The sequence below is a fragment of the Sorex araneus genome, chromosome 3 (genome assembly GCF_027595985.1).
Source record: "Sorex araneus isolate mSorAra2 chromosome 3, mSorAra2.pri, whole genome shotgun sequence".
Taxonomy (NCBI): domain Eukaryota; kingdom Metazoa; phylum Chordata; class Mammalia; order Eulipotyphla; family Soricidae; genus Sorex; species Sorex araneus.
Genome location: NC_073304.1, coordinates 233,856,895 through 233,876,132, shown reverse-complemented (window position 1 = coordinate 233,876,132; position 19,238 = coordinate 233,856,895). Strand labels below are relative to the sequence as shown.

Genomic DNA, 19,238 nt, shown 5'->3' with positions numbered 1-19,238 from the left:
GTTGAAATATATATATACATATATGTACACATGTTTGTATCTGCATTGGATTAGAATAATTGACCTAGAAAATCTCTTGAATTGAAATACTTATGATACATGAAAACAGGTTCAAAGAGTAATGGTTTAGTTTAAAACATGAGTTTCTAAACTTATAAAATTGGTTGCTAAACTTATCCTACCAGCCCACTCCCCGCCAAGATGTGATCCCGGGGGCTGCACGTGTGCAGCCCCACCACAGCTGCACAAGCATGATTTCAGAGGCCAGCTAAACTAATTTTGATTCTGCTCCTTGCAGAATATTTGCAGACTGAGTGCTCGCTTCGGCAGCACATATACTAAAATTGGAACGATACAGAGAAGATTAGCATGGCCCCTGCGCAAGGATGACACGCAAATTCGTGAAGCGTTCCATATTTTTATATAGAATAATAGACTATAAGACGAACACCCAAGAATAGTAGAAATAAGTACCAGGAGGTTGTCACCACGGCTTGGAGGCTGTTCTCTCATTCTGGGTAACTCAGAGAAGGGAACAGCAAGTAAAATGTGGTTGTTGGTCATGTGGGGGAAAGATGATGCGGGCCAAATATAGACTAGAGACTGAACACAATGGCCACTCAACACCTTTATTGCAAACCACAACACCTAATCAGAGAGAGAGAACAAAAGGGAATACCCTGCCATAGTGGCAGTGTGGGGTGGGGGGAGACGGGACTAGGGAGGGGGGGAGGGATGTTGGGTTTACTGGTGGTAGAGAATGGGCACTGGTGAAGGGATGGGTTATCAAACTTTGTAAGGGAGAAACATGAGCACAAAACTGTATAAATCTGTAACTGTACCCTCACGTTGACTCACTAATTAAAAATAAACTATTAATTAAAAAAAAAATATTTGCAGACTGAGAACTAAGCCACGGCCACATGCCTTCCCAGGAGGGGAAAAGGTTTCTCTCTCTCTCTCTCTCTCTCTCTCTCTCTCTCTCACTCACTCACTCACTCACTCACTCTCTCTCTCTCTCATCTTCTTTTCCTTGCCAGGGGGAAGGGCATGGTGATCACCATATTATGAGGACCACTAATGAGAGATACAAGCTTGCAATGATCCAATTTCTGGAAGAAATTTCCCTGGACTTAGTTGCTAAAATACAGGAATCCAAAACCGCGCAGTTGCTATTGTGGCCGCATGACCTCATATCTCTTCACCGCAGGTCTGACTCTAATGGGGAACTCCTAACAATAATAGTGACTTTTTTGTTGAAATGTAACCAAAGTAAAGAGAAAGTAAAGTGAAATTTATCAGTTACCCAAGCGAACGGTGGGAGGGTGAGAGTGGGAGGGATGGGAAGTATACTGGGATTTTAGTGTGTTTTTTTTGGTGGTGGAATATGGGCACTAGTGAAGGGATGGTTGTTTCAGTATTGTATAACTGAGACTTAAGCCTGAAAGCATTGTAATTTTCCACATGGTGATTCGATAAAAAAAAAAAAGAAAGAAAGTGCAAACTTTCAAGAAAAAAAAACTTATCCTACCAGTGTTTTATTTGGTAAAACTGAGACTTTTGGTACTTAAAATTTCTAGAACTCTAAGCAAAGAGTTATAAAATGGGTTAATCTCAGATATCAGCCTGATAGCCTGAAGACATAGCATTGTGTCTTCGTAACAGTCAAAAAACCCAAACGGCTCAGAACAACCCGTTTGGATTTAATAGTTTCTGAGAATGGAGAATGTCATGGGATATGTGGAAAATAATTCGTCAACTTTTCCTGACTATATTGCTAGTGTGTCCAGGGTATAAAAATGCATGCTATTATTTTGATGACTTTATTTCATGCAAAGCTTTGTCACCGGGTATTAACCTATTCCTGACCTTCAGACAAGTGTGAACTCCTTACTGTTTCATGGTAATGGAGGAGTGCTTTAATCTTCTCAGGTCTGTGATTTCCTAGAGATCAGAATTCTAAAGATGTCTCCTGGTTCATTTCTAATGTGAAGTAGACATTTGCCCAGTGAGTATACATTGTAAAAACTTTAATTAGAAGCATGTTTCAGGCTTTATGAATATCTATAGAACTGATCTAATGTTTTTGAAAGAGCTCACAGAGTACAGTTTTGTCATGTTAAGTGAGATGATTGGTAACTTGTGTCTAAACTTAGAAGATCATGTTGTACTAATACAGATGTAACTCTTAAGTCAGAAACTCTTTTTTTTTTTTTTTTTGCTTTTTGGGTGACACCTGGCGATGCACAGGGGTTACTCCTGGCTCTGTGTGTAAAAACACAAAAGAAGAGGGGAAGATCCAGAGAGAGATCGAGAACCGGAAGAGAAGCAGAGAGAGAGAACGAAATAAACTGATCGAGCAACCAGTTTGGCCTTCTTCCTTCCTTCGCCTGCCTCATCATCGCCATCAACCTCCCTGGGGTGGGGGAAGCGGCTGGAGACTACCGAACGCGGGCAACGGGGGAGATAGAGCCCCGCTGGGCCCTCTTCTCTTTTGTGTTTTTACACAACTGGCGTCCCTGGGTGGGCATGAACCACCAACCTTTCGCCCACAGTCTTAGTTTATATAGCAAATTACATAGGTTGGTGACACAAAGGTGAGTTTAACATCAACAAATCAACAAAGAAGGGTAAGACCATTTCTTCAGGAGATTAACAAAATCTCATCTAAGGAAATCTCATCTAAGGAGATCCACTCAAGGGTGGGGGTCCAAACAAGGGTGTATCAGGGTGTGAGCTAGTAATCTTCTTAAATAGTTATAGTAAATCTACTTCTAATATTTCTAGCAATGTCGTTCTGTATGGGCACAGTAAGAGATATAAAGTTTGGTTTTTCCTGAGGGCATCTCCAGACCACAGTCCTCAGGCCAGGTTAATCTTCCTAACCCCAACAGGATCCTAATCTCGTTGTTACTTTTGGATCATGACAGCATCGTCCATGATCATGCTCTCAACTTATAGTTGAGTATTGTGGCACTTTGGCCTGGCCCATTTCGATGCCAGGGTAGCACATAACTCACCGCTTGCCCTGGATCCGTCCTGTCCCTCGTTGGGATCCTGCTTTTGGGGTGTTAGGAACTTGAAAGCAGATGCCCAGGAGTAAATATTATTGGAGTCAATCAACCCCCAAGTTACAAGCACAATATTGTCTTCCTGTGTCCATACAGAAAGGACATTGCTTTAAGGTAAACTATGTTCCCTAAGGCAAGGGTAAAAGGACAAACCCCATGTTATCCTACAGCTCTGCACTCAGGAATTACTCCGGGCAGTGCTCAGGGGACCATATGGGATGCTGGAATTCGAACCTGGGTTGGCCGAGTGCAAGGCAAATGCCCTACCCACTGTGCTATCACTCCAGCCCCAAGTCAGAAGATCTTAATGGATGGAGATACCATCAGTAAGAAAAAGGGAAGGAATCCTGTTACAGCAAAGTTGGTTTTGAATTGGGATGAAGAAAGTTACAGGACACAATGAATGTTAAGGAATGTGTAGAAGGTTTGAGGTTGTGCTTAAGGAAAGAAACTGATTAAATTGTATTCTTATAAGAAACTCTTTCAATTACATCTGCGAAATCATTCTAGCATCTTCTTGGTAAGCTCTATGGAAAAGATACTGGACAGAATGTCCGGAATCCTGTTACAGTGCTCTTTGATCATTGAATTCTTCAAAAGTTGCAGGAAATCAAGGGTTTTTCAACATGGGATTAAATGAATTAGACATGTTAAACTGTACACTGGACTCCTGTAACAGTTCTCTTAGATAATGGGAAGTCAAGGGACAAACATGATGCAAGATTTTATGCTTTATCGCTACAGATTTTAGCTTCTGTTGACTAGGACCCACAGCAAACGTGTATTACATCACACTGTGAGTAAAGTGAAATGTTTGCTTCTCTCTTCTTTGTACCTTCAGTAGGTTTTCGAGACGCTCCATGGCACTATGTTCATTTGCATAAATCCAGATACAAATCTTTCCTCTCTCTCATAGGGTCTACCCCTCATGCAGACAAGAAAATCAGTTATGGGACCCCAAAGCGTGGGGGTCCAGACTGCAGCCCTCAGCGCTCTCAGGGCTTTCCAGAGACTCGGTAACACAACTTTAAAACCCCTTAGCTGGGGCTGGAGTGATAGGGAGGGTATTTGCCTTGCACGCAGCTGACCCGGGTTCGATTCCCAGCATCCCATATGATCCCCCAAGCACCAGTGATTCCTGAGTGCAGAGCCAGGAGTAACCCCTATGCATGACCATATGTGACCCAAGAAGCAAAAAAAAAAAAAAAAAAACGCTTAGATAATGTCTCTGGTGCTCCCTGGGAGTGCTAGAGCGCTCTCCCCAGCGCACCCCGACTTAGAATTCCAGATGGAGAGGGCCAGGATGAACACATGGACCGGCGGCCTGAGACAGTTTCCCTGCGGATTTATGCCCCACGGGCTGCCCCTGCTGGGGGTGTCTCCATCACTGCCTCTCACCCCCCGCAGTGCCCCCTCACAACACAGAGGGAACCCTCCAGGAAATGAGCGTGGGTGTGATTCCCACGGGGCATCTGAGCTGCCAGCTCTGGGCTCTCGCTGCAGTGCTGTGCTGTGGGGGAGAGGCAAAACCTGTGGTGTTGTACACTCACTCCTGGGAGGATCGGGAGACCCTGTCGGTTGCCGGGGAAAGAACCTGGGTCGGTCACGTGCAAGGCCAGAGCTTTCCCCACTGTACTGTCACTCCAGCCCCATTTGTAGGTGTTCTTACCCGTCCCCCAGCCGTCAGCCCAGCCCTCTGGGTTCAGCACGGGTTTGGAAAAGAGGAAGATTCTTTTCTCACGGGGCCAGTGAGACAGAAGAGACCGTGCAGATGACACAGAAGTAGGGACAGACCCTGCCGGGGGGGGGGTGCGGGGTGGAGATCTCTCAGCTGAGCTTGTTGTCCCAAACCTCAAATATCCTCCATGCAGAGGGGCCCCTTCTACAGCCTCACTCACTCGCTGGACACGCGATCAATCCCGGGTGGATCCCCTGACCCGCACAGGGTTTCCCAGCCCCGACAGGAGTCATCCCTGAGCACAGAGCCAGGAGTCAGGCCTGAGCACTGCCAGGGCTGGCTACAAAGATAAATCAAATAAAGGAAATGAAACAAAAGCAGATGGTGCAGGTCAGCTGGGCCCTGGGGTGAGGGTGAGGGGCGAGCACTGAGCACCCACCAAGACAGCTGCGTGTGAGGAGGGAGTGCGAGTGGGCAAGGCAAGAAGCACCGTGGAGAAACGCAGAGGGAGACGCCAAGGGGGCTGGTTCCGGATGAGGCCCTTGGGGAGGAGGGGACACACCACAGACAGGCCCCCCAGAGCGTGCAGGGGCCAGAGCACTAATACAGCAGGCAGGGCGCTTGCTTGCACGCAGCCAACCTGGGTTTGATCCCTGCAACCCTTCAGCCCTCCAGGAGTGACTCCTGAGCACAGAGCCAGAGTCAGCCCCGAGCACTGTCAGGAACAGCCTCCAAACCTAAAACAAACGAACGAAAAGGAGTGTGCACACAGGGAGGAGAGGCCGGAAGGTGCGGGGGCTCTGATGGGACGCCCCTGTCTCCGTTTGAACCTGGAGCAGGAGCAGGATTGTGGGGCGGGCACGTGACAGGGCCGGGGGACAGCACAGGGACTCTAGAATTGCCTCCTTGTCCCCAGCAGGCCACTCTTCAGTAGAAAACAAGCAATTCAGAGCTCGGGTGTCCTACCCAGCCCTGGGGGTCTCCGAGAAAAGGTTCTGGGTCATGTGGAACTGGACATCCAGCAGTCAGGCCCCCCTGGAGTGGGGAGCCCCTGTCCCACACAGACCCGCTTCCCGGCCCCCTCTCATTGGACTATGTCTGACCTCACTTCTCTTCCTCTCTGGGGACGGTGAGGGTGTCCCAAAGTCCAAGGGACGCAGCAGCCCTGGGACCAATATGACTAAATGTAGAAGTCAGGGTGTCTGGGATGGCCCATCTCCCACACTGAAAGCAAGGAAGTGACGAGGTGACACAGGGAGGGGCTCCCAGCCCTGTGCACCCAGGGGAGCCACCACCTTCTCTAGAGGCTTCCTGCCCACCAGTGAGACAGCTGGAAGGAGTGGAGGAGGCTTGAGACCGGCCAGAGAAGTGGGGACGTGGGAGCTGTCCCCCACCTCCGCTGGACCCCACACAGCCTGCCGCTGCGGCCCCCTCCCTCCTACCCAATGAGCCCGTGGGTGCGGGCCCCGTGGCTGCCCTGGGCACTGCTCCTCATCCACCACCCAGGTGAGTGCTCGGGGGTACGCACAGCCGCGGGGATGGTGTGGCAGAGAAGCTTCCAGAACGCCTCTCATGTCACCACCCGGACACAAGGGCCCAGTGTGAAGAGGCGAGTTGGACTGGCGGAAAGGAAGCGCAGAGTTGGACCTTGGAGATGGTGACCTGAGCCACACAAACACTCTCTCACACACACACACATACCCACACACATACCACTCACACACACACAACATACATAACACACACACATACCACTCACACACACACCGCTCATACATACATGCCACCAGACACACATGCCACTTACATACACTCACGTACCAAACTCACACACAAGAAACTTACACACATAGACACACACCAGACACACACATCCACCACTCAAACACAACCAGGTACACACACACACCACTCGGACACACTCCCCCTGTATCACACCAGAGAGTGGAGGGAGCTGCTCCTGCTGTCCCCAGGCCTGAGGAAGGCCTCACCCCTGCCTCTGCCAGTCCCAGCCCCCGAGTCCTGAACGGACGGGCACGCACGGGCCCTGACAACGCCTCCCTCCCCATGCTCCACTGACTGGCAGCCATGCAAGTCATGTTGGAAAATAAGACGCTTCCTGGGAATGGGGTCTCTGCGCTGGGTGAGGTGATTTCATGACCCAAACTTCGCACCGCAATAATACCCTTGACACTTCTCTGACGCCCTCTCTGTGGGGTTCAGTCTCCTGGGGGACCCGGTATGGGACATCCTGGCAGTGTCCCAGTTGGGAGGCAGATGGGTGTTTGGAGGCAGTTTTGGGTCCTGCCCTGGTTGGTGCGGGCAGGGAGGGCAGCAGGAGAGGAGATTGGGGTCCGGAGCAGGAGACTGCCGGGGTCAGAATCTGCAGCGGAGCCCAGAGAGTCACAGGGGTGTGGCTGATGGGGGCAGTTGTTGTGATCTGGGGACCCTCGGGGGCCCGTGGTGCCCGGTGCCCTGAGCCGGCTGTGCTTTCCAGGCTGTTTGTCCCTGAGGGGCCCCGGCTCCGTGCATGGCACCGTCGGGGGGTCCCTGAGCGTGCGGTGCACATACGAGCAGGAAGACGAAAACTACAGAAAATACTGGTGTGAAGCTCCATGTGTGTTAGAACTGAGTAAGGTTGTGGAGACGTCAGAGACACAGCGAGAAGCAAGAAAGGGCCGAGTGACCATCAGGGACGACCCAGCAAACCTCACCTTCACCGTGACCTTGGAGAACCTCACGGAAGCCGACAAGGGCACGTACTGGTGTGGGGTCTCACGGCCTGGAGTCAAGGATCCCCTGGTCCAGGTGGTGGTGTACGTGTCCCCAGGTGAGGAGTTTCAGGGAGGAGGGGCAGGGTCAGGGGTCAGATCCGAGACTTGAGCAAAGGAGAGGGGGGAACTGACGGGTCAGGGGAGCCCCAAGGGTCAGCCCTGCTACCCCATGCTGGGCTTCAGGGCCGGAGGACGCTGGGTGGAGGCGGCAGGACGCGGGTGAGGGCGCTGGGCTCAGATGGTGCCTGAGAAGTGGCTGCGAGCCTGCGGTGTAGACAGAGCTCTTGGGCAGGAGACTGGGGGTGGAAACGGGTTGGGCAGGCTAGAGTCACGATTGTCGGGTCCCCTCTGGAAGTGCTCAGTGGGCCAACGGAGTCCGGTGGCCGCCATCCTGTGCCCTTCCCGGGTGAGCTGTACAGGGCAAGGGGCCGGGACAGACTCAGCCTGTTTATCTTTCCTTTCCCAGCACCAGCGCCAGAGTCAACCCCGCGTACATACGACACAAGGACCCAGACCTCGCCATGGGCCACCGAAAGGACCTCTGTGCTGTCCATTACACGGGCCGCAGGGAGCACCCCTCACAGTGCCCATGGCCAGAATGGGTCCCAGCCGGCCTCGAGCACTGGGTAAGACATCCTGCAGGTGGCCTTCTCTGGGAGTGACCTGGGGTGGCACTTCCTCCCCTGTCCCCGGACAGTGCCATGCGCATGCGGGTTGGAAGCTGCAATGTCACCTTCTAACCTGGGACAGAGCTCACTGGCCCTGCCTGGGCAAAGGCAGGTTTCTGGGGTGCTGGGGAAGCAGCAGCATGTGGCAAGACCCCCTCACACTAAATGCCTCACAGGAACAGTCTCCTCTGCTCCCAAGGCCGGGCACAGTGGTCCCGGCCCATTGCAGTACCACAAAGCCCAGGTCAGAAGTTCAGCCACAGCTGGACCCTGTCCAGGGCCCCTATATACTTTCTGCGGCTCTGGTCTGAGCCCCTTCCTGCTAAACTCCCCATCTGCCGCTGTTGGTTTATTGGGGGCTACACCTGGTGGTCTGGGGGCCAGCAGTGCTCAGGGCACCACCCAGGGTACCGGGAAGAAATGCTGGGGTCGTGCCCGCCCTCAGAGCCATCTCCCTTCCTGGAGAACCTCACAGAAGCCGACACGGGCACGTACTGGTGTGGGGGTCTCGTGGCCTGTATTCAGCAAGGACCTCCTAGCCCCATGCGGGTGTCCCTGTCCTGAGTACAGCCCCTCAGGACATCTGTCATAAAAAGACATATGTCTGTATGTGTGTGCATGATGGATGCACACACATGTACATGCATGTTTATCATACACATTGTATGAGTGCTGGGAGCATGTCTGTCCCACAAGCACGTATCCACTCAGGCCGTTCTAGACCTTTCCCACCACACCCAGACTCGCTCTCGGTCTGACCCTTTGCTGAGAGGCGGGAGGGGGAGCAGCAATGGTCGAGCCCAAAGTGGGGTGCAGGCTGCAGCATCCTCTTGGTCCCCTTTAGGCTCCCGGTCAGGAAGCTGGGACTCGACAACCCCCAGGTCCAGGTCAGGTCTCCGCACCCCCAGTGTCCTGGTCACATCCAATATCTGTGGGAAACCCAGGGGCCCCGAGGAGCCCAGCCCTGCTGTGGGACTGTGGGACTCAGAGCCCCCTGCCCCCTCCCCTGGGGCCTGGGAGATGCTCACCGGCACAAATCAGAGGGTGAGGAAGGGAAGGGGGGCCCTCGTCCCAGAAGCTCCATGTGCCCTTGGAGTGTTTTTGAGCCGCTGCTGCTGTGCGTCAAGGGGGACCCCCACAGCCCTGCTGGCAGCCCCTCCCGGTAAGCGCCCCCCCGCAGAAAAGCAAAGCTGTGCAGAGTTGGAAGATGCTCCCCCAGGAGACTCACTTCCTGTCCGTGTCCCTCCAGGTGCCTGCCTGGCTGCGCCCCCTTCCTGCTCCTCATCCTCGCGAAGGTGCCCCTGCTGCTGGGCGTGCTGGGGGCTGTCCTCTGGGGGAGACGAACCCAGAGGGGTCTTCAGGGAGCGCCCACCCAGCAGTCGGCCTAGGTGTCCCGCGTGGTGCCACCAACGCTATCCAGAGACGCAGACAAATGCTCGCTGGGACCAGAGGGGACGTTCAGGCCGCAGCCCTCAGCACTCTCCAGGGCTTTCCAGAGACTCGTGAACTCAACGTTAAAAACCCTTTAGTCGGGGCTGGAGCGATAGGTTAGGCATTTGCCTTGCATGCGGCAGACCCAGCTTTGATTCCCAGCATCCCCTATGGTCCCCCAAGCACCACCAGTAGTGATTCCTGAGTGCAGAGCCAGGAGTAACCCCTGAGCATCACCAGATGAGACCCAAATAGCAAAAGTTAATAAATATATATATATATATATATAAACCTTAGCCAAAGTCTCTGATGCTTCTGGGATTAACCAGAGAGCTCTCCCCAGCACACCACGGCTGTGAATTCCAGAGGGAGAGGCCCAGGCTGAGCACATGGACCCAAGGCAGCTTCTCAAGGGAGCAGGGGCCAAGCAACGAGTTCCCTCAGGCTTCTACACACAGGGGCATTTCAGGACACCCACACGCCCCAGGTGACACGCAGCTGGAACATCTGGGAAACCAGAAGCTGCTGTGAGAATCATCAACCAGACAAGGCTGAGGAGATGCCCGCCCAGGGGGTCGCTGAGCTCTGGGGGCTTCACTCTGCCCAGGGGGAGCTGTGGAAGGATTGAGCCTGAGAAGGGGTCTGAGACGGAGGCTTGGATCACGGATGAACTTTGACCTGTGAGAAATCCCACTTCCTGGCATGGTGTTGGCAGGAGCGGGACTTAGGCTCCCAAAACCCTTCTGGAAACCAGCTTTCCCCCACACTGCGTGCTGTTGTTTGTTGGGGGAACACGCCCTTCGGTGCTCAGGGCTTACTCCTGACTGCGCTCAGGTGTCCCTCCTGGTGGACCTTGGGGGGCTCCTATAAAGTGTTGGGATCTGTTTGGTCAAGTGCTGGACAAGTGGACTATCCCACCTGCCTATCTCTCCAGTCCCTTTCCATTTGTGAAGATGCTCAGATCTTCAAATATTCCAAACAGTGGGGCTGAAGTGATAGCCAGTGGGGAGGGCGTTTGCCTCGCACAAGGCCAACCAGGGTTCAATCCCCACTACCCGATATGATCCCCGAGCCCTCTAGGAGTGATCCCTGAGCACAGAGCCAGGACTAAGTCCTGAGCACTACCGGATGTGGAGCCCCCCAAAAAACAAAACAATACAAAAACCAGGTGGCCCCAGCCTACCATCCAGATCACACGCTTTTTCTCCTGGAAGAGAGTAACATGACGCCACCATAGCCATGCCATTGAACTCCACATCAGGCTGTTTCACTCGGGGAGCCCCAGAGTAGGGTAGGTGAGAGCCCTCCCCGCTCCAAGGAGAGCGAGCATCTCTAGCAGCCGAAAACTTCCCGAACCTCACACCGCCACACTCAAGGACATTTCCCACATTTTGGGCCAGGCTTCACGTACGAGTGAACATATTCCTGGACCACGCAACCGCATTAGCGGCCACATGACACATCATAAGACACTCCCTACCCATCTCCATAAGTACCAGACCACATTTGATTGGGTTCAAATAGTAGGCAACAAATCATAGAGGGAAGTATGTACATACGTATATATGCATATATACATAGTTTCAGATATATAGATGAAAGCTCACATCACTCAACCTTTAACAACATGTTAGTGATATTCTAAAGACTGTCTTAATGGCTCCTGCCAAAATAGAACAATCTTCACACTGTCTCATCTATGGATATTTTTTGTAGGATTTTCAGTGGTTTTTCTATAATAGACAATACAAAATATATTATTTTGTTATGCTTTGGAACAGGAGTTGGGGCTTTGGATGGAAATATCCTAAATTGGATGGTGGGTTGGTGAAATGTTAAAGAGAATTTGTTTAAATATTAAATGCAGCACTGCAGTACTATAGCACTATTGTCCCGTTGTTCATCAATTAGCTTGAGACGGTACCAGTAACGTCTCCATTGTGAGACTTCTTACTGTTTAGGCATATCGAATATGCCATGGGTAGCTTGCCAGGCTCTGCCATGTAGGCGGGAAATTCTCGGTAGCTTGCCGGGCTATCCGAGAGGGACGAAGGATTCGAATCTGGGTCGGCCGCATATAAGGCAAATGCCCTACCCGCTATGCTAAACGTAACCAAATATTTTCAACCACCTTATAAATTAAAAAAATTAAAAATAAATTGGCCCAGGCCTGCCTGGGTCTTGGAGCAACTCTGAACCCTAAGGCAGCGCCAACTGAGTCTCACCTCTGACCTGTGAGGCCTCCTCGCCACCCTCGTCCCCCTTGCAGAGACACGTCCCTCCTGCCCCAAAAACTGCACTGGGCGTGGCCTCCCACACTTCTCCATGGCATGCCCGGAAACAAAAGAACTTTCCATTAATTCCTGGACAAGCTGGGGAAAGGATGCTCCGAGCACTCAGGCAGCAGGAGACCCCCAAGTCTCCAAAATCTCAGTGGGGTGATGATGTTCCCAACTTTCAAGTCTGAGCACCAGGGGCGCTGGGGACACGGGACAGGAAGCACTCAGGACACAGGGAAAATTCTTCCTGCTCAGAGAGTAGGTGGGGTCTGCCTCGCAGAGGGCACCCGCAGAATAGCTGCACCCTTCACACACACAGAGTTAACCCTCCAGGAAATGACCGTGGGTGTGATTCCCACCGGGTGTCTGAGCTGCCGGCTCTGGATATGGCTGCAGTGCTATGCTTTGAGGGAGAGGCCAAACCTGTGGTGTTCTGCGCTCACTCCTGGCGTGACTCAGAGGACCATATGGGGGTGCTGGGGATCAAACCTGGGTGGGTTGTGTGCAAGGCCAGTGCCTTCCCCACCGTACTATGGCTCCGGCCCCTTTGCAGGTGTCTTACCCGTCCCCCAGCCGTCAGCCCAGCCCTCTGGGTCCAACCCGGGTTTGGAAAAGAGGAAGATTCTTTCCCACGTGGTCAGTGAGAAAGAAGAGACTGTGCAGATGACACAGAAGTGGGGACGGGACTTGTTGCCCCACACCTCGCAGTTGCTCCACACAGACTATTCTGCAGCCTCACTCACTTGCCGGACACGCGATCAATCCTGGGTGAATCCCCTGTACTCACAGGGTTCCCCCAGTCCAGACAGGAGTGATCACTGAGCACAGAGCCAGGAGTCAGCCCTGAGCACTGCCAGGGGTGGCTCTGAAACTAAATAAAGTAAAGGAAATAAAACAAAAGGAAGATGGAAGAATATGCTTTCAGGGGGTGAGCACTGAGCACCCACCAAGACAGCCGCATGGGTGAGAAGGGCGGGATGGGACCTGGGCCTGGCCGGGGATGACCTTCATATGCCTGGTTGGAGCCAGGCAGGGTCACTGCAATCTTCATGGCATGTGGGATTCCTTGACTCATTCACAAATGATTGAGCTCACGCCACCAGGGCCCAGATGAGAGCAGGATGGGGGGGTTCAGTTCCCTGCTGCTCACCCTGTGGAACTCATTCTAGGGTTGTGGTGGTCTCAAACACCCACCAGCCCTTTTCCTGAGTCCCTTCTTCTTACCTCTCTGGTCAGGCCCCAGGGGAGACACGGTTGAGCTGGGGACAGTCACAGACTGGGCCTCGGGCTCAGCTTTTCACTCTCAGCCTCCAGCAACCAGAATTATACAGAGACCCGTGGGACCCCCAAGTCTCTATCAGGGACCCCACAGCAGGCCAACCCGGAGAGTAGGAGGCTCGCGTTCCAGCTTATAACTATCTCACAGTGGCTCAACAGATTGAAAAAAAATAAAGAAGAAGAGTAAAAGGCAGGTAAGAAGTCTGAGAAAAGCAGCAAGACAGCAAAAGGCAGGAAAGATGTAGCAAGCTAAGAAGGGCAAAGTTTTGCCAACGAACCATGCTTTTCCTTATGTCATTGCCCACACTCAGGAAATATGGAAAATCTATATTGTTACTAAAAGATTCTCCTTTAGGCTGCTTATTAAAACGTCGGAGGAGCTTCCTACTAGGTAGTTGAAATGAGGAGCATCTTGTTCACCTCTGTAACACCACGTGGCCTGGATGTAAGCTAGAGCACAGGGAAAGATGGCCAGTGAAGGGCAGTGTGCATTCCCAGACCATCTTGCAGTTTGATCTTTCTGCAGGGAGTAAAAGATATGAGATTATCAAAGCAGAGGGGGAAGGGAAGTGCAAGATCATAAAATTACTGTTTGTAGTCAGCTCATTGCCTGTCTGTTTGTCCGTTAGAGCCAGGTTTGATGAAATCAGAAGTAGAAATTCTAAATCTGCGCAAGCAGGATCATCATGAGAGGTCAGAATACACAACCCAGCAATTTGTAAGGTTTAAATGTTTTTTTTTTTGGTTTTTTAAGTCAGACCTGGCGATGCACAGGGGTTACTCCTGGCTCTGCACTCAGGAATCACTCCTTGCAGTGCTCAGGAGACCATCTGGGATGCTGGGGATCTAACCCAGGTCGGCCGCGTGCAAGGTCAACACCCTACCCGCTGTGCTATTGCTCCAGCCCCGAAAGGTTTTCAATGTTTTTGGAACTTCGTAGACTGGGTTTAAACAAAGGTTTCTCATCAGAATGTTGAGCCTACAGAGAAATAGAAATTCCCAATCTAGATCTTACTGGAAAAAGTTAAAAGGCTTTGATCCCTGATGTTCTCTCAACTCCAGAGCCTGTATTTAGAAAGGGGCCAGGAGTTGGGGCCGGAGCGATAGCACAGCGGGTAGGGCATTCGCCTTGCACGCGGCTGCCTGGGTTCGATCCCCGGCATCCCATATGGTCCCCCAAGCACCGCCAGGAGTAATTTCTGAGTGAAAAGCCAGGCGTAACTCCTGAGCATCGCTTGGTGTGACCCAAAAAGAAAAAAAAAACAAAAACAAAAAAATAAAGGGGCCAGGAGCTAGAACCAAAAGCGGCAGAGAGATAAATGCTTTGTGAGACAGTGCAGAGATAACCTTATTAAGAATTTAGGGTTGCTTTACAAATAACAGAGACATAGAAGCCACCAAAATAAAGTTTTCTCATGTTTTTATAAACATTGGCAGTTCAAGTGTTTATGTTTATATCAAAGTTTGGTAAAAACTAAGGGCCTCTCTCTGTGTCTGAAAGCATGTTTGTATTCTTGTGGAATATTTAAAAGTATCTGGTGTAGAAAGCTCATGATTTTAAATAATTAAGGTACAAGAACTGTTGAAATTAAGTCAAAAACAAAAATATTTTCTCGTGTTTTATAACAATTGATGGCTCAAAGGTCTTATGCAGTTATGTCAATATACATGTTTGTGGCTCTCCGCCCAGATGTGACCCGAGCTGCTGCACACGTGCCGCCCCTCCGTTGCTGAACACCCATGATCCCGGAGGCCTACTAACTACTTTCAGCACCAGCAGCTTCTTGCAGAAATGCCTCTCAACTGTGAAATAAGCTTTGGCCCATGTGTCCTGGGGAGGGGAAAGGTTGTTTTCTCTCAGCCTTTTCTTTCTCTGGTGGAGACGTGATGATCGCCATCTTATAAGGCCCAGGAAACAGAGGTACCAGCTTGCAATGATGCGACTTCTGGTAGAAATTTCTCTGGACTTAGTTACTAAAATAGCAGAAATCAAAAATCATATGCTCTTTATTCTCAGCAATGGAAAACAAATTATCAAATGCTGCCATTTCAGCAGGTCTGATTTTGGGGAGGGGGGAATTCCAAATAATAATAGTTTTCTGTTGAAATATTGAATGTAATCAAAGTAAAGAGAAAGTAAAGTGAAAATTATCAGCCACACAGGCAGGGGATGGGGATGGGATTGGAGGTATACTGGGGTTCTTGGTGGTGGAACATGTGCACTAATGAAGGGATGGGTGTTTCATCATTGTATGACTGACACTTTAAGCTTGAAAGCTTTGTAACTTTTCACATGGTGACTCAATAAAAAATTTAAATATATATATATACATATATATACACATATGTTTTATCTGCATTGGATTAGAATATTTGACCTAGAAAATCTTGTGAGTTGAAATACTTATGATACATGAAAACAGGTTCAAAAAATAATGGTTTAGTTTAAAACATGAGTTTCTAGAGTCATAAAATTGGTTGCAAAACTTATCCTACCAGTGTTTTATTTGACCGCTGAAACTCTTGGTACCTAAAATTTATAGAACTACTAAGCAAAGAGTTGGGCAGTCATCTTGGACTTGTAGTTGACGAAGGACAGGAGAGCGTTGTGAATACTTTTCCCGGCTTCTGCTGCACTGGCCAACACTGCTACTCTTCTCTCTTTGAGGTCTTCCTTTATCGCATCTCTGCACAGCTTTGTGAGCTCGGACGTTAGCTCATGGTTGCCTGAAGCTCATGCCAAATCTCGTTGATGAATGAGCTCGAGAGTTTTTGAAGACAGGCGTCTGTTTGTGGCTTTCTCACTCTCGGCATTCTTCACGCAGACATGGAGCTGCTGAACCAGTCTATCATATTCCTTGTCGATGTTGTCAAGAACGGCACCTTCCCATGTTGCTGCAATAGTGCCAAAGAGCTCCCAGTTGGTGGTCATTCTGGGAGTTGCCTTCTTAGACTTAAATTTTGCAGACTTTTCTCCCCGCTCTGTGAAGTAGAATTTCGCACAAAGGAGACGGTGATCTGATCCCGTTTGAAATTTTGGGACAACAGGGACATCGGTCAGGCAAAACCTTCGATTGAATATGATGTGGTCAATTTCATTGTGGAACTGTCCATCAGGAGACTCCCATGTCCAGCGTTTAGATTTGACCTTCTGGAACTGTGAGTTACCATGGATGGTCTTGGTCGACATGAGGAACTGAGACAGTCTCTCACCCTGATCGTTCCATTCTAGGCCATGTGTCCCAATGTGGAGTTCTTTGGGCGACCTTCTCGGACCTATCTTGACATTAAAATCACCAACAATGATCTTGTAGAACGTGTGGTCTTCTTTATAGAACTTCTCTAGTTCCATGTAGAACCTCTCAATTTCTTCTTCATCGTAGTTGGAAGTTGGTGCGTACACGATGAAGACAGAAACTGCAGGCAGTAAGCCACATCTATTCAAGCATAATCGTTCAATTCGGGTTGTTAGATATTCGAATGAATCGATGCTCATGGCCAAGTTCGTGTTGACAAGGACACCAATGCCACCAACGCCTCTGTTGTCGCATGTTCCGAGGAACAATACTTCTTCAGTGTCGAAAATGGCATGATGTGATTGATGTCTCCTCATTCGGTCAGACCAATGATGTTGTACTTGATCTTCTGCGCTTGCATCATCAGGTCCTCGACGGATGCTTCTGATGCCAGTGTCCGTGCATTGAAAGTACAGACAATCATTTTAGTCTTTCTTCATTTTGGCAGTCTAGTTCGTCCTCGAGATTTTTTCAGCCTCTCTTTGCTCATCTTTCTTAACGCTGCCGTATTGGGGGCTCTTTCGGTGACAGGTGAATGAGGCCAATTGTTGTTACTGTTGTTGGCATATCGAATACGAGATGGGTAGTTTGCTAGGCTCTGCTTTGCGGGCGAGATACTCTTGGTAGCTTGCCGGGCTCTCCGAGAGGAACGGAGGCTTTTAGGGCGGCCTCCAATCGCCCTTAGAGATCTTACTATGGTTCACACAAATTTGAACCCTATCAAATATGGTGTGGGGATAATAGGTATTAAGTGTTTTATGGTGTGTTGCGTGGCTGGAGAGCAACCTGGAGGGTGGCGGTGGCTGGATAGTGGATGTAGTGGGGGTCGGCCAGTGAGGTATTTATATTGAGTAGGGTGGGGCGTCTGGCTTGGACCTCTCCCTCAGATGCCGGAGATTGGAGGAGGCAGACAGAGGATCTTGTTTCCAGGTCTCGTTGAACCTAGAGCTAAGGTCGCAAAGTTCTGCTTACCTGGCTTTGCGGGGCTTCACTCGTGCGTGAAGTTCGGACCAAGTGTCCGGAGAGCAACCTGGAGGGTGGTGGTGGCTGGGTAGTGGACGTAGTGGGGGTCGGCCAGTGAGGTATTTATCTCCATCCACGTCCTGATGGATCTATCACATCCTCCAGAAAGGCAATGGAGAAAATTATTCACGACTTCTACTCGGATCTCTTTGACAGCCATGTTCACCCACACACATACCAAATTCCGCAGGATGATATGTCGTTCCCAACGTTCTCCCTTCTGAAATCCGACACGACATTTCGCTGGTAAAAACTCAAACAGCACCTAGTCCAGACAAGGTCAGACCCGAACACCTGAAGAATCTGCCACCAGTACTCATCAATACACTGGCCCGACTCTTCACACGCTATCTATCTGAATGCAAGGTTCTGTCCCAGTGGAAAACCAGTAGGACCGTTCTGTTGTACAAGGGAGACATCCACGACATTGGCAACTATTGCCCAATCTGCCTGCTGTCTGTCATCTACAAGTTGTTCACTCATGTCATCCTGAATAGAATAGGCAGTATACTAGACGAAGGACAACCATGCAAGCAAGCTGGGTTCTGAAGGGGATTCAGCACGATAGACCATATCCACACAGTGACCAAACTCATTGAAGTTTCGCAAGAGTTCAAGATGCCGCTCTGTCTGACATTCATCGACTTAAAGAAGGCCTTCAATTCTGTTGAGACTCAGGCAGTCATTGAAGCCCTGGCCAAACAGGGCATTCAAACTCAGTATATCGAAATCCTCCACTAGCTGTATTGTGGATTCACCACCAGGATCTCACCATTCTACAAGGAAGTGATCATTGATGTAAAGAGAGGGGTGCCGCAGGGTGATACCATTTCATGGAAACTCTTCAGTGTCACCCTTGAGAACATCATGAGATGACTGGAATGGGAAGGAATGGGAGTGAAGATAGACGGTCGGCAATTACACCACCTCCGCTTCGTTGATGACTTCCTTCTCATAACGCCAAACATGAGCCAAGCGGCACAAATGCTGTCCGACTTCGACCACGAGTGAAGAAAGGTTGGATTGCAGCTGAATCTCAACAAGACGATGTTCATTAAAAACGAACTCGTCCCTGAAACTCCATTTCTCTCAATGGAACGAACATCTCCGAATGCAGCAGGTATGTGTACCTGGGTCGAGAAATCAACATGAGGAACGACTTGGTGCTAGAACTGCGCAGGAGGAAGAGAGCAGCATGGAATGCATTCAAGAGCGTCGAAGAGGTGGTTAAGAGAACGAAGAACCTCCCACTCCGGCCACATCTTTTCCATTCCACTGTTCTTCCTGACTAACATATGCCTCAGAGACCTGGGCCCTACACAAACAGGATGAGAATGCTATTAGGGTACCCCAAAGAGGAATCAAAAGAGCTATGCTGAGAATATCATGTCTCACTCAAGTGAGAGAAGGAATCCGGAGTTCTGATCTCCATTGTCGGTCAAAAATCAGGGATGCTGTCTCGTTTGCCAAGGCATCAAAACTCAGATGGGCCGGTCATGTAATGCGATTCAGAGATGACCACCAGACTATTGCTGTTACCGACTGGATTCCACAGGATGTCAGAAGACCTCGTGACCGCCTACAAACTAAGTGGTCAGATTTCTTCGTCAAATCCCTGAATGAATGATTTCAGGCTCCTCCTGTTCCTGGAGCAAGCAGATATCATTGGGCTGCACTAGCTCACGACAGGGACAAATGGAGACGTTACTGTCCCCCGCTCAAGCAAATTTAAGATCAACA

The 19,238-nt window shown here is 50.3% G+C and overlaps 1 non-coding gene across 1 annotated transcript; it reads left to right on the top strand.

The window, feature by feature from the left end:
* The first annotated feature begins 314 nt into the window (after window positions 1-314).
* LOC129403783 (U6 spliceosomal RNA) lies at window positions 315-421 on the top strand. The gene has a single exon (XR_008629444.1). It is a non-coding gene; the product is annotated as a U6 spliceosomal RNA (small nuclear RNA).
* Window positions 422-19,238: the final 18,817 nt, after the last annotated feature.